This window comes from Manis javanica, chromosome 2 (genome assembly GCF_040802235.1).
Source record: "Manis javanica isolate MJ-LG chromosome 2, MJ_LKY, whole genome shotgun sequence".
NCBI classification, from domain to species: Eukaryota; Metazoa; Chordata; class Mammalia; order Pholidota; family Manidae; genus Manis; species Manis javanica.
Window position 1 is genome coordinate 146,072,649 of NC_133157.1, and position 15,506 is coordinate 146,088,154.

Here is a 15,506-nt window from a genome sequence, read left to right on the forward strand (position 1 = left end):
ATATACATGTAACTTATACACCGTTTTTCTTCATTGGTCTTTCATTATCAAAACTCCCTTATTCTTACTTTATCTATGGTAGACCACCAAGGGCAATTCAGTATCTCAACTCTTACCTGGAGAAGAGTTTCGATTATTTTGAGAAGAATTTTTAATTCCCTTGTCCACTTTGTACATATCAATTAGTTGGCAAATGCTATGTGTAAAGAAAGGTTACAAATAATATTACTACTTTAGTACTGATTTGAAAAACATTTATCAAATAACATTCCTAAGAATATTTTGGATAATAACAGCTAATACAAAGCCTTAATTAGCCCATATACTCCAAATTTCTAAGTGTTACAAACTTTTTATCAAGCAAATAATTAAATATGACAAGCGGTAAGATAGTAAGGTGGACCAGTCATGAACTGAGGGCACTATAGCTCAGTAAATGAGTCAGACTTAGCGTGCCATAATGGATGGATGTGTCTTGAACTCAGAAGGCCTAGCTCTATAACCAACAGCTTTTTGTTATTGGACAAGCTGCTTCTCTTCAATTCAAAGTCTTGCTCTAGAAATTAGGGATCTTGCTCTAGAAAGTAGGGATCTTGCCGCCTCATTTTACAAAGTTGTTGCAAGGGTTTCATAAGCTACTATACCCCCAAAATGCTCACAGGAACACTCAAGGAATGGAATGATTTGCTCTTCAACTTGAAACTATTTTGGAATACCAAATAAAACCCAGTGGGTTTTCACATGTTCTAACAAGTTAGCTGCCGTGTTCAGAAGACGTAATTATTTTCGGTTAACTGTTCTTTCTTTTTGGTAATTTAGGTGATAAGTAACTTATAAATATACTACCTCATTAAGTTGGATGACAGCATTGTCCCCTATCACTGTAGCTAATCACACCGACGGCACAAACCAATAGAAGTCAAAACCTGGCGCCGACTGCTACTTTTTCCTCTCCATCTACTCAAACTTTGAACTAGCAGGTCTTTATCTGAATGATGTTTCATCTCCATGTCATCTCCAGTTGACTTGAAAGACTTACCCCTACTCTTGTACATGTGGACATGGATGGGGCTTAGCTCTCCTAATGCCAAGTAACCTACTTGAGATTCAGAGATTCCTGTTGAGTGGCTGGCTTTCTTGTGAGGCAGAATCTGAAAGTATTTTGAAACCTGAACTCCACTCAAGGCACTTTGGAAATTTTCATCATTATGGAAAACAGACCACTTAAGGGGTGAACCTTAATTATGGAATCTCAGGCAAACTGGTCCCACTATTTAGGTCAGGGCAATATGGGGTGTTCCATGACCTAAGAAACCTGCTACCCTGTGGGTACAGAACATCCTACGAGAAGGCAAGTCTAATCTCTTCCTGCAGCCTTATCTGAACCTCTCTGCTAATATCTGCAGCTAATGGTCCCACCTAATATCGGCAAACAGGACAGACAATATCCTCAAAGGGTGAGTCATTGTGAGGGTCTCAGGCTAGGGTGCAGGCTCTCCATAAGGCTTTTGAGGGTGTGCAGAAAAGTGTGTTGCTGAAGCTAGCAGGCCCAGCTGCCAGAACAGGGAGCTCATGCTCTGAAATAGTGGCTGAACATACAAGCATATGTATGTGAACTGAGAAAAGGTGTGGCTTTTCCAGTCTAGTGTGGATCACCATGAAGACAGGAATCTAGAAAGGCAAGGACATCCTGGGAGCAAAGGTCAATCAGCACTGCCTGTAGGGCCATTTCAGTAGCAATGCTGCAGCAGTACAAGCAGTGGAAACAAACAGAACATAGAGTGTCCTTTCCCGCCCCCTCCAAGGGACTTATGAAAGAGCACTGTCTCTTTGGTCTTAGGGAAACCCTTGGGTTCTTGGAAAATTCAGGGGGGAGAGTATAGGGGTAGTACCCAGGGAAAAAAGCAGGATTTTCTGCTATTGTGAACATGTCCAGGTAACAGTAGAAAATTCGGAGATGTGACATTATTTGTGCCTCATGCATAGCTGATATACATAGAATTAAATGGATAATGTTATATCTTAAAAAAAGTCCTGTGATAAAGAACTGGGCACCATTGCTACCAGTCTAGCTTTTTGCAGGGTTTCTGGCTGATGATGTGCCCTATGTGTAGTGCCAGTCCAAAACTGACTGAACCAAACTACGAAATCACCTGTTACATATTGAGTAACAGTTATTTTAAACATTAGTTCAGTGGTAGCTAGCATTTTAATGTAAATACTTACGTATTCAAACCTCTCTTATAAGCATAATTTTCTGCAGTCCATCCAAGGGTATCTTCCGAAAAGACATCAATATCTTGCTGAAGAAGCAGCCTGGCTATAACTGTTGATCCATTATCTATAGCAAGCATGAGTGTTGTTCTAAAATGACAGAGAAATAACTTCACCCTTAGGAACTTTGTTACTTAAATAGCTAACTTGATACACTTTACCAAGTTAAAATCTTGCCTGTCTGTGTAGAACTGACCATTCTCATGGTCAAGGGTTCATCTTTGTAAATTACCTCCAAGACTAAAAGGAATGGACAAAAAGGAAGCCTTTTGTCCCACTTGGCTATTATGTAGTAGAAGTTGCTACTTTCAAGTCCTCTGGTGGACAAGAAACTATAGTGAGGTCACTTTTCTGAAATCGGTGAAGATTTAAATGAAGAATCCCCCATTTCTTCCTTAGTCCAGTATATTATACTTGAAAAAGACTGAAGTCTGATACATTAAAGCTATTTGCAGGCTTATAACAATATTAGTAATAATGGTAGTACTCATAGTTGCAGTTAAGATGCTAAGTATGTGCTAGGCACTAAACTAAATGATGTATCTATAATCTTATACACAACCATTCTTGAAGGATATATTATAATCCTATTTTATATCAAACATATTGGTGCTGATAAGTAATGTTCCCAAGGTCACACGCCTAACAAGCAGGAAAGTGAGGTATCACACCCAGTCTTGTGAGAACCTAAAGCCCACCTCCTTTCTCTTTATCACCCACCTATGACTTGTCTTCAGTAAATGGAAAGTTTGTTCAACTAAAGCTATCTTTCTTCCTTCTACCATACCAATGAAAAATAAAAACATCAAAATATATTAGAAGTGAAAAAGGATAAAAACTCATGAGCCCATAGTATCTGGTAATAGTCATTAACAGTCACTTAGGAATAACCTAGTAACATCATTATTCTTTAAAGAAAGCAACTTAAAGCAAAGACACTTCCAAAAGACAAAAATCAATTCCTTTTTAAGCTCAAGAAGCATCTTTTAGGAAAAAATGTATGTAAAGTAGAGGTAAAAAAAATACTATAAAAGCATTAAGAAGTCCAAAATTGTGTCCTTAAAAAGCCTGTATTTTATAAAAACCAATATGAAACCCACCCTTTAGCTAATCTAAAAATCATGAGCAAAAAAGTCAGATTGCAAATGTCATCAGCTAATATTGTAAAAGAACCCTGCTGTACAGACTGTTGCCTAGTCAGAATCATTGCTTTTCTACTAATGATGTGTTGATATTTTCCACTACGTAATTATCAATTAATCCTACACTTAATCTTCTGATGTGTTTATCACGACGCTAGAGAAATACAAGGTTTAAGAAAATACTGTACCTTTTTTTCTTATCAACAGCATGTACATTTGCTCCTTTAGTTAACAAATACTTTGTCATTTCACACTTTCTTTGCCTTATAGCAAGCAAAAGTGGTGTGAAGCCTTCCTGTAAATCAGCAAAAACAATTTACAATTTAGAAAATCATATATTTCTAAACTGAATAAAAAAGTTATGAAAGATCCTCTGCCCTTAAACATATAATATAGAAGGAAAATAAAAAGTGGCCCCTTCCTTCTCAGCCCTCAGTTTTCACCTGCTGCTCCTTCTCTGGCAATGCCCTTCCTCTACACCTCTTCGACAGACTACCTGCAAAGGCATTCTCCACAACTCACTGCAAATACTGAAGTCTTCCAGGAAGTCTTTGCTTCCCTTCACAGTATTGACCATGGTGTGCTGTACTTGCCTTACTGCTTCCCCTCTAAACCAAGAGTTTCTTGAGGACAGGGGCTATTTCTTAATCTCTCTGTATCTCCAAGCTTTAAGATGTAGTAGGAAGTGCTTTAACTATTTTTACTGAGTTAACCGAAGTGAGTCTCTCTAGGGTACTGTTTCTTACAACAATTATTCCAAAGAATATGTACTTTACCAAAAGTTAATGACTATGCCACAGTGAGAATTCCATGTTCTGTATTTGAGAAATATTTTAAAGCTGTGCTTTATATGTCTAGTACTAAGGAAATCTGTTTAACTTTGCTTACTCCCTATCTGCCCAATACTTCTTTGTTGCAAACATTAACATTTGAGGAATTAAGTGTTTCAGGGATAGTTCTGACAGCTTTCCAGTAAAAATGAGGGTTTTTCCCATGTGTACAAAATTGCTTGATTCTTCTATCAATGGTGTCAGGTTCCAAGATGTCAATGTCAGGCACTACTGCTTCGAATGGGTCACTAGAAAATGGACTCTGAATTAAAAACGACACGCTTCGAATGAAAGGATTGCTTATAACCAAATGGTCCATGGGTTTTGTCCTATAAGAAGATAGTTTTGTTTTACCTTTGCTGTTAGTAAGCTCAATATGAAATTTTAATCCCAATTGTAATGATAACCCTGGGCCCACTAAAAAATCTTTTTATTTAGGATTCCATTTTAATTGCCACTTAAAATTGTATTCCATGCAAAATATGAATCAAATAAAAATATAATGGCTTATCAATAAAACTTCTAATACTGATCTACATGGATTATTTGTAGCATAATGGAAGTTAACTAAATCACTTGCATTTTTAAGGAACAATGCTGAGGGAAAAGATATAATATTGTCTACACTAAACAGATAACCTAAATGACTGTAACCATGATCAACCTCATTAGGTTTATAGACATTCCAGTGGGGATAGGATTACCAATAATACATGTAAAAAAAAGTCATTTAAAAAACCACTTATAGAAAAGATGGCAGCATAAGAGGTGAGACAGAGAACTCCTAAAATGACACATAATATGAAAATATAATTAATACAACTAATCCTGAAAGAGCAACAGGAAAGAAGGCTGCACCAGACTGCATACACATGGAGCAAAGAGCAGACCTCACAGAATATGGTAACATACCTGACCTGGTGGGACCCAACCCTTTCCCCTACCCCAGCCCAGCAGAAGAGGAAGAAACAGAGCAGGGGGTGAGTGGACGCCTGGGACTCCTGAACACCTAGCCCTGGATATCTGCTCTGGGAGCACGAACCTACATTGCACGCTGCTCTGATTTAGTGCGGTTGGAAAGCTAAGACAGGCTGAATACCTGCAGAGATGGAAATTCCAGCTGCTTGTGGAAAACAGGGATTCATATCTGGCTGATGTGGGTGGGCAGTCTGAGAGACTTCCTAAAAGTGAGAGGGCTGCTAAAGGGACAAGGATTGTGCAGAGCTTACTGCTCAGGAGAATGGACAGGTAGCCAAAATTGTCTGGGTGCACTCTTCCCAGCAGGTTGGGAGCTTAAACTATCTTTAGGCACTCCATCCCCCTGGCTACATACACAGCTCCAAGGCCCCCACCACCACTATGATACACAGCCTGCTGTGTCTTACTCCTGCCTGGCTAGCGTGCAGCTGGCTCGGGATCACAAACCAGCAAAACTTGCCCTGCCATCAGGCCAGCCAGAGGGAAGCTCCGCCTACGGCAGCTACAAACACACAGCATAGAGGCTTACACCTGTGTGTTTGGCCCACTGGTTTGGGCAGTGGAGACAGGCATAGCAGCCCGGAAGCAGGAAACAGCTCTTTCCTCCACCAAGGCACCAACACAGCTCTGCTGCGACCCCCGACATTGCTCCAGGCGCTAAACAGCTCCAGAGAGTAGAGCTTCTGGGCACTACAGGGCACCACAGACAAACTATGAACTGTCAAAGGAACTTGGTTGAAAGCAAAATGATGAATACACTTGAGAAAGATTGAAATGAAATCGACCTCATGAATCTTCCTGAAAGATATTTCAAAATAAAAATCATTGACATACTCATGGAGGTATAGAAAAATATTCAAGATCTCAGGAATGAATTTAGGACAGAGATCAAATAGTTGAAGAACACAATGGAGGGTATTAAAAGCAGATTAGATACAGTGGAGACAATAAATGAAATAGAAATTAGGGATATGGAAGAGAAATACAAAGAAGCTGAGGCACAAAGACTGGAAGAATACTGAGAGAACTGTGTGACCAACACAAATGGAACAATGTTTGATTATAGAGGTACCAGAAGAAAAAGATAGAAGGTGTCTTTTAGGAAGTAATTGCTGAAAACTTCCCCAATCTGGGGAAGGAGATATTCTCTCAGGCCATGGAGGTGCACAGATCTCCCAACACAGGGACCCAAGGACAAAAACACCAAAACATATAATAATTAAAATGGCAAAGATCAAGGATAAGGACAGACTAGTAAAAGAAGCCAGAGACAGAAATAAGATAATATACAAAGGAAAACCCATCAGGCTTTCATCAGATTTCTCAGCAGAAACCTTACATGCCAGAAATGAGTGGAATGATATATTTAATGCAATGAAGAAGAAGGGCCTCAAACCAAGAAAACTTTATCCAGCAAGATTATCTTTTCAATTTGAAGGAGGGATCAAAGAATAACCAGATAAGGAAAAGCAGAGAGAATTTAGCTCCCAGAAACCATCTCTACAGTGTATTTTGGAGGGACTGCTACAGATGGAAGTGCTCCTAAGGTTTAATAGCTGTCACCAGAGGTAATAAAAAGGGATAGACAAAAAGTACAGAATCTGATATATAATATATAAGGAATGGAGGAGGAAGAAAAGGAGGGAAAAAGAAAAAAAAGAACCTTTAGATTGTATTTGTAATAGCATACTAAGTGAGTTAAGTTAGAGTCTTAGATAGTAAGAAAGTTACCCTTGAACATTTGGTAAACACAGATCTAAACCCTGCAATGGCAATAAGTACATACCTATTGATAATCACCCTTAAAGTAAATGGTCTGAAAGCACGAATCAAAAGACATAGTCACTGAACGGACAAAAAACAAGACCCATCTATATGCTGCCTACAAGAGACTCACTTCAAAATCAAAGACATGCACAGACTAAATGTGAAGGGATGGAAAAAGGTAGTTCATGCAACTAATAGGGAGAAAAAATCAGGTGTTGTAGTACTAGTATCAGACAAAATAGACTTTAAAGAAAGTCACAAGAGAAAAAGAAGGACATTACATAATGATAAAGGGATCAATCCAACAAGAATATATAACCATTATAAATATCTATGCTCTGAACACAGAAGCACCTACATATGTGAAAGAAATACTAACTGAATTAAAAGGGAAAATAGAATGCAATGCATTCATTCTAGGAGACTTCAACACTCCACTCACTCTGAAGGACAGATCAATCAGACAGAAAGTAAGTAAGGACACAGAGGCATGAACAAAACATTAGAATAGATGGACCTAATGGACATCTACACTACTCTACACCCAAAAGCAGCAGGACACACATTGTTTTCAAGTGCACATGGAACATTTTCCAGAATAGACCACATACTAGGCCACAAAAAGAGACTCAGTAAATTAGAAAAGATAGAAATTGTGCCAACCAACTTTTCATATCATAAGGGTATAAAACTAGATACAAACTGTACAAAGAAAACTAAAAGGCTCACAAATACATGGAGGATTAACAACATGCTCCTAATCAATCAATGGATCAATGACTAAAGTAAAGCAGAGATCAAGCAATATATGGAGACAAATGAAAACACCACCACAACGCAACTACTTCTGTGGGATGCAGTGAAAACAGTTCTAAAAGGGAAGTATATAGCAATTCAGGCCTATTTAAAGAAGGTAGAACAATCCAAGATGAATTGTCTAAATTCACAATTATTGAAACTGTTCAAAGAACAAATGAGTCCCAAAATCAGTAACAGGAGGGACATAATAAAGATCAGAGAAGAAATAAATAAAACTGAGGAGAATAAAACAATAGAAAAAAATTAATGAAACCACTAGCTGGTTCATTGAAAAGTAAACAAAGCTGATAAACCCCTAGCAACACTTATTAAGAAAAAAAGAGAATCTACACAAATAAACAGAATCAGAAATGAGGAAGGAAAAATCACTACAGACCCCACAGAAATACAAAGAATTATCAGAGAATGCTATGAAAATCTGTATGCTAACAAACTGGATAACCTAGAAGAAATGGACAACTTTCTAAAAAAATACAACCTGCCAAGACTGACCCAGGAAGAAACAGAAAATCTAAACAAATCAATTGCCAGCAATGAAATTGAATTGGTGATCAAAATACTACCCCAGAACAAAAGCCCCATACCAGAGGGATTCATTGCTGAATTTTATCAGACATTTAGAGAAGACATAATACCCATTTTCTCCTTAAAGTTTTCCAAAAAATAGAAGAGGAGGGAATACTTCCTAACTCATTCTATGAAGCCAGCATCACTCTAATACCAAAACAAGGCAAAGACACCACAAAAAAAAAAAAAAGAGAAAACTACAGACCAATATCCCTGATGAACACAGATGCAAAAATACATAGCAAGATATTAGGAAAGTGAATTCAAAGATACATCAAGAGGATCATACACCATGATCAAGCGGGATTCATCTCAGGAATGCAAGGACAGTACTACATTAGAAAATCCATCATCAGCATCCACCAAATTAACAAAAAGAGGGACCAAAACCATACGATCTTTCCGTAGATGCTGAAAAAGGATTTAACAGTATTCAACATCCATTCATGATAAAAACTTTCAAGAAAATCGGTATAGGAGGGTGAGTTCCTCAATATAATAAAGGCCATATCTGACAAAACCACAGCCAACATCATACTTAACAGCAAGAAGCTGAAAGCTTTTCCTCTAAGATTGGGAACAAGACAAGGATTCCCACTCTCCATGCTTTTATTCATCATAGTACTGGAGGTCCTAGCCACAGCAATCACACAACACAAAGAAAGAAAATGCATCCAGATTGGTAAAGAAGAATTCAAACTGTCACTGTTTGCAGATGACATGATACTGTATGTAAAGAACCCTAAGGACTCCATTCCAAAACTACTAGAACTAATATCTGAATTCAGCAAAGTTGCAGGATACAAAATGAATACAGAGAAATCTGTTGCATTCCTATACGGTAATGATGAACTAGCAGAAAGAGAAATAAGGAAAACAATTCCATTCACAAAAGCAGCAAAAAGAATAAAATACCTAGGAATAAACCTAACCAAGGAAGTGAAAGACCTATACTCTGAAAACTACAAGAATCTCCTAAGGGAAATTAAAGAGGATACCTATAAATGGAAAATCACCCCATGCTCTTGGAGAGGAAGAATTAATATTGTTAAAATCGCCATCGTGCCTAATTGAATCTACAGATTTAACACAATCCCTAACAAAATACCGACAGCATTCTTCAATGAACTGGAAGAGTTCTAAAATTGATATGGAACCACAAAAGAACCCGAATAGCCAAAGCAATCCTGAGAAGGAAGAATAAAGCAGGGGGACCGCGCTTCCCAACCTCAAGCTCTACCTCAAACCACAGTAATCAAGACAATTTGGTACTGGCACAAGAACAGAGCCATAGACCAGTGGAACAGAATAGAGAGTCCAGATATTAACCCACGCATATGTGGTCAATTAATGTATGATAGAGGAGCCATTGATATACAATGGGGAAATGACAGCCTCTTCAACAGCTGATGTTAGAAAAACTGGACAGCTAAATGTAAGAGAATGAAACAGGATTATTGTGTAGCTCCATACACAAAAGTAAATTTGAAATGGATCAAAGACCTGAATGGAAGTCATGAAACCATAAAACTCTTAGACATAAGCAACTTCTTCATAAACATATCTCCGCAGGCAAGGGAAACAAAAGCAAAAATGAACAAGTGGGACTATATCAAACTAAAAAGCTTCTGTACAGCAAAGGACACCATCAGATTAACAAAAAGGCATCCTGCAGTATGGGAGAATATATTCATAAATGACAGATCCAATAATGGGTTGACCTCCAAAATACAGAAAGAGCTCAGGCACCTCAACAAACAAAAAGCAAATAACCCAATTAAAATGTGGGCACAGGATCTGAACAGACACTTCTCTAAAGAAGAAATTCAGATGCCCAACTGGCATGTGAAAAGATGCTCCACATCACACAAATCAGAGACATGCAAATTAAAACCTCAGTGAGATATCACCTCACACCAGTTAGGATGGCCAACATTGAAAGGACAAAACAACAACAAATGATGGTGAGGTTGTGGAGGAAAGGAAACCCTCCTACACTGCTGATGGGAATGTAAATTGGTTCAACCATTGTGGAAAGTAGTATGGAGGTTCCTCAGAAAACTAAAAATAGAAATACCATTTGACCCAGGAATTCCACTCCTGGGAATTTACCCTAAGGATGCAGGAACCCAGTTTGAAAAAGACATAGGTGCACCCCTATGTTTTTGGCAGCACTATTTACAATAGCCAAAAAATGGAAGCAATCTAAGGATCCCTCAGTAGATGAATGGATAAAGAAGATGTGGTACATATACACAATGGAACACTATTCAGCCATAAGAAGAAAACAAATCCTACCATTTGCAACAACGTGGATGGAGCTAGAGGGTATTATGCTCAGTGAAATAAGCCAGGCAGAGAAAGACAAGTGTCAGATGATTTCACTCATCTGTGGAGTGTAAGATCAAAGCAAAAAGTTAAGGAACAAAACAGCAGCAGACTCACAGAACCCACGAATGGAGTCACAGTTACCAAAGGGAAACGGAGTGAGGAGGACGGGTGGGAAGGGAGGGATAAGCGGAAAAAGGGGCATTATGATTAGCATACATAATGTGTGTGGTGGGGGGAGACACGGGAAAGGCAGTTTAACACAGATAAGTAGTGATTCTATAACATCTTACTACACTAGTGGAAAGTGACCTTAATGGGGTATGTGGTGGGGACTTGATAATGGGGGGAATCTAGTAACCACAATATTGTTCATGTAGGTGTATGTTAATGATGTATCAATAAATAAATGAATGAATAAATAAAAATAAGCAAATAAAAAGGGAATAAGTAAATATAAACCTCTTATAAATTCTAATTTAAGTCAAGCCTATTCCTGAGATTAATATATGACGTAAACTCTACATTGTAAATTAATACAAACCATCTCAAAAATCTTGAATATTTATCAAAAAATACTATAAAATAGTCTAACGTCAAATTGTAACCTCCAGTGTTTATAGAGGGCAAAGTAGGTGACTCAAGGAAGTAAAGACCCCAGGTGGGGACAGGGGAACAGAAAAAGGGGAAGCCCTCTGCACAGCACCACACCTCAGAGTAGGCATGATTCCACGTTGCAGATATGATCCTTTAAGAGAAGCCTGAAGCCCAGATTTCTACATGAGTCCCCTTCATTTTAAATATTGACTCAATTTATTGGGGCAAATTAAATGTATTCAGGGGCCACAGTTAGTCTATAGTTCACTTGTTTTACATTTTTCACATTTCCCAGTGGTTGTGTATAAAACAAATCGGTGTATGCAAAAATCTCCCCTTTTTTTAGTATCATATGGTTTACCAAAACACTGGGCCCCAACATGCTATTAAGATTCATAATACCCAGAAATAGGATCACTCCTACACTGTTGGTGGGACTGCAAATTGGTACAACCACTGTGGAAAGCAGTATGGAGGTTCCTCAAAAGACTAAAAATAGAAATACCGTTTGACCCAGGAATTCCACTCCTGGAAATTTGCCTGAAGAAAACAAAATCCCTGCTTCAAAAACATATATGCACCCCTATGTTTATTGTCACACCGTTTACAATAGCCAAAATGTGGAAGCAACCTAAGCATCCATCAGTAGATGACTGGATAAAGATGTGGTACATATACAATGGAATATTATTTTGCTCTGAAAAGGAAATCCTGCCACTTGCAACAACATGAATGCATCTTGAGGGTATTATGATCAGGGAGATAAGCCAGGTGCAGAAAGACAAATACCATATGATTTCACTTATTTGTGGAATATAAAAAGAAGAAAAAGAAAAAGAACAAAACAGCATTAGACTCACAGACACTGAGAAGCGTCTAGTGGTTACGAAGGGGGAGCAAACTAGGCAGGGATGTTGGAGGGAGGAGGAGGGGTACTATAGAACCATCGTGCTGTACATTTGATAAAAACCAAAAATGATTCATAATACCACCTCGAAGAATTTTTCCAATGCTTATGAAAGCTACAATCTATTTTTATTTAATTCTCCCAGATTGTTAATCAAATGGATAACTAGTTCTTAGGACTGCTGGACCTAAACTATTAAAAAAATTCCCACCTCTTTTGTCACTAACTACATGGATTTCGATATTTAAAATTGCAATTCTAATTATGCCAGGGATCTATGAATTTAACAGACATACTGAGACACTCTATCACACGGCTTCAGCTAAAAAGAAGGTCCATGATTTACTACTATTGCCATCGGAGAACCCTGCTTGTGATAACCAATTTGTTGGCCTAATGGCTTTAATGATACCAAAAGATGCAAAATCCTTCAAGGGTCAGCCTCTACTTATTAAGACTATCCAGAAGCAAATTACTAAAGACTCTTTGAGTGCTAGGAATAACTGATGGCTGGAAGGAAAAACATGTTTTGTTTAGGCCAACAGATATCGCCAGTAATATTCTTTTTAAACTTCTCAGTCACAGAGGTAGGGCCAGATGGAAGTCAGGCTAAAATTGTCAGAAAGGAGAGAGCTGAAGGAAGTAGTAACCTATCAAACTCCAACTCTTCTAGGGATTTCTTAAGTTTGTGAGATCTGCAAATTTATATATTACACTTATCCATTCAGTAGTTGTTAAGCAAGAGCTGTATCAGTACCTCAAGGAAATATTTCCAAATATACATACATATCCAGGCCTTACTGGACTTGGTTTTTTAAAGTTTCCCAGGCAATTCGATTAACCAGCACAACCCTAGCTGAGCACTGGTGCACTGGACAATCACGTCATTCTCATCTCTCACATATGTGGTCAATTCCTGCTATCACTAGAGGATTTTATCAAAGAAAGGAAAGCACAAGAGATGAGTCACTTAGCAAAACTGCATTCAATTTTTCTCGGTGGGGGCAGAACAGGGACTTGTAAGGAAACCCAAAATGTAACTTGATTTCGTTATTCATAAACTCCTCCCTTCCCATCAAGATGTTCTAGATCTGAAGGCAGAGTTTAGCTCCCGTCTACGTGGCTGTTTCTGAGAGAACGGGATATATCAGTTCATTACATCATCTTCCCTCGTTTCCCACCTCATCACCAACTGCTCCCTGCCAGTCTGGTTCCTCAGAGTCCTCCTAATGTTGATCTCTAAGCAAGTTTACAACCCATTCATCCTCTTTCCCAAACAAACAATTATTTTCCCTCAAGGCTGAAGACATCTTGCCTAAACAGAGAAAAGCAAGAAGGACAAAGCAAACACAAAACACCTCGTCTTGTTCTTTCCCTTCATGTGCCCAAATTCCAAATTGGCCTCCATATTTCTGATTGCACTCTCTCTCCTTTTCCCTTTCCTTTTTGCCTCTGAAACTTTAGCCAGTGAAAGAGGAATCGCTTTTACGTAAGTCAGTTTTTTTAATAAAATAGAAACTCGTCAAGAGTAGCCACAATTTCAGATGATAAAATGCATTTCTTTTGTTTTCTTTTTAGATAAAGCCTATTTCCAAAGCAAACTTGGCTTTCCTGTGTTGCTTGACACCAATTAGAAAAAAACTTGGGTGCGGAAAAAATATTTGAAAGAAAAGCTGTACTTCAGCAAATTCAGTGTTTTCACAAACATCTGCCATGAACGCATGTAACAAAGCTGTACTCTAATGCTTTCTTAGAAGAGCCATTATTTTGAGTGAAATCTTAGTTATTTTAAAATATTTTCAGTCAGGAAATGCTTGATTTTCCAAATATGTAAAATTGATCCTAACTATATTAACCTGTTGGGGCTGCCGCATGGGAGGTAACGTACGTCCAGAAGAAACAGCAGGCAGATCAGCTTCACCATCACCTGTTCCCTACATGCAGCTATAAGCTGGTGAGGAGCTGCATGAGGCTGAGCAGGAGCTACTTTGTGATATGAAAACCCTAAGGTGGTACATGGCTGGCAGAGCAGCTGCCAGTACAAGGGAATTGCCCTGCTGATGTCAAGATGTGACCCAAACCCCTCACTGGATCTTCAGAGCCCTGGGGTCCCAGAGTGCCCAGGTCCTGTGGTGTGCCGCTTCCACATCCCACATGCACTCACCCAGCTCCTCTGGCCTGGTACCAGTTCTCCACCTCTCCTTCCACCCATCCCCAGCAGCACCCATTTCCTAAGGCTCTGCAGAGCAGTCAGCCTCCACCATCACCTCACAGCCCCTCAGCCTTCAGTCCTTTGTGGGCTCTGAGCCTACCACCCCCTCCCAGGCAGTCAAGGGAAGGTCCTCCTCCTCGGGGAAAGCAGGGCCAGGAGACTGTTCTGCCCTCTGTATGGGCATCCTTTCTCTAGCCCTCCCTGACTTGGCTTTGGAGGTGTTTCCATGGTGACAGGGCCCGATGTCGAGTATGCAGTATATGTATGTGTCTACATACGGATGTATATGTAAAAGAATTTTATACATCAATGGCTACTAAAGAAATTAGAAACATGTTATTCAAATTTTTGTAGATAAAGGTGGTGGGTGCATACCTCATTGTTTGCCTCAATGTCTGCGTTGTGCGAAAGGAGCTGTGCCACTGTTGTTACACACTCACCACAAGCTGCATAGTGTAAAGCTGTGTTGCCATAGATGTCACTTACATTGGGATCGGCACCATGGTTTAAAAGAATATGTGCGCATTTCTCTTGCTGGCATTGCACGGCCTGTAGGTATTACACAAAGAAACACAGTATAAATTCTAGGATTTCAAAGTAGACACTCTACAGGTTTCACCAGTGAGTTATACTTAAATGAGAGAAATTGATTTATCTTCTCAGCTATTACATCAAATCCATCTCAGGCTGGCATCGACAGCTCCTACATACCTTGATCAGGGGTGTCCTCCCTAGGTTGTCACGGAGGTTAAGCTCACATTTTCTCTGTAGCAGAACAGTTACCACTTCTGCATGGCCGTTGGCACAGGCCAAATGCAGAGCAGTCCTAGGAAAGTGAGTGGACTTGTTAGGAACAATGCACTCTTCTCAAAACATACAATTATTCATGTAATTGTGAACATTAAAGAGCTAAGTCTTCAAAACAAGTCTACTTTTTCTGGAGAAGGTACAATATTTATCAGCCTTATTACTCACCACATTAATGAAAGTGCAGACTACTTGATAGAAATAGCATGACCTGGGGATTCAGCTCATCTTAGGTTTGAATCTTACACCTTAGTGATCAGTTGGCCTTTTGGTGCCTC

The 15,506-nt window shown here is 39.0% G+C and overlaps 1 long non-coding RNA gene across 2 annotated transcripts; it reads right to left on the bottom strand.

The window, feature by feature from the left end:
- On the bottom strand, positions 1-15,023 carry LOC140847916 (uncharacterized). 2 transcript variants are annotated; one of them, XR_012128192.1, is made up of 4 exons: positions 14,797-15,023; positions 3,605-3,711; positions 2,227-2,364; positions 1-196 (listed from the first exon to the last, which is right to left on the bottom strand). It is a non-coding gene; the product is annotated as an uncharacterized lncRNA (long non-coding RNA). The 2 variants fall into 2 exon arrangements; XR_012128193.1 differs by having other exon boundaries at positions 2,237-2,364; positions 14,797-15,021.
- Between the last annotated feature and the right edge of the window lie 483 nt (positions 15,024-15,506).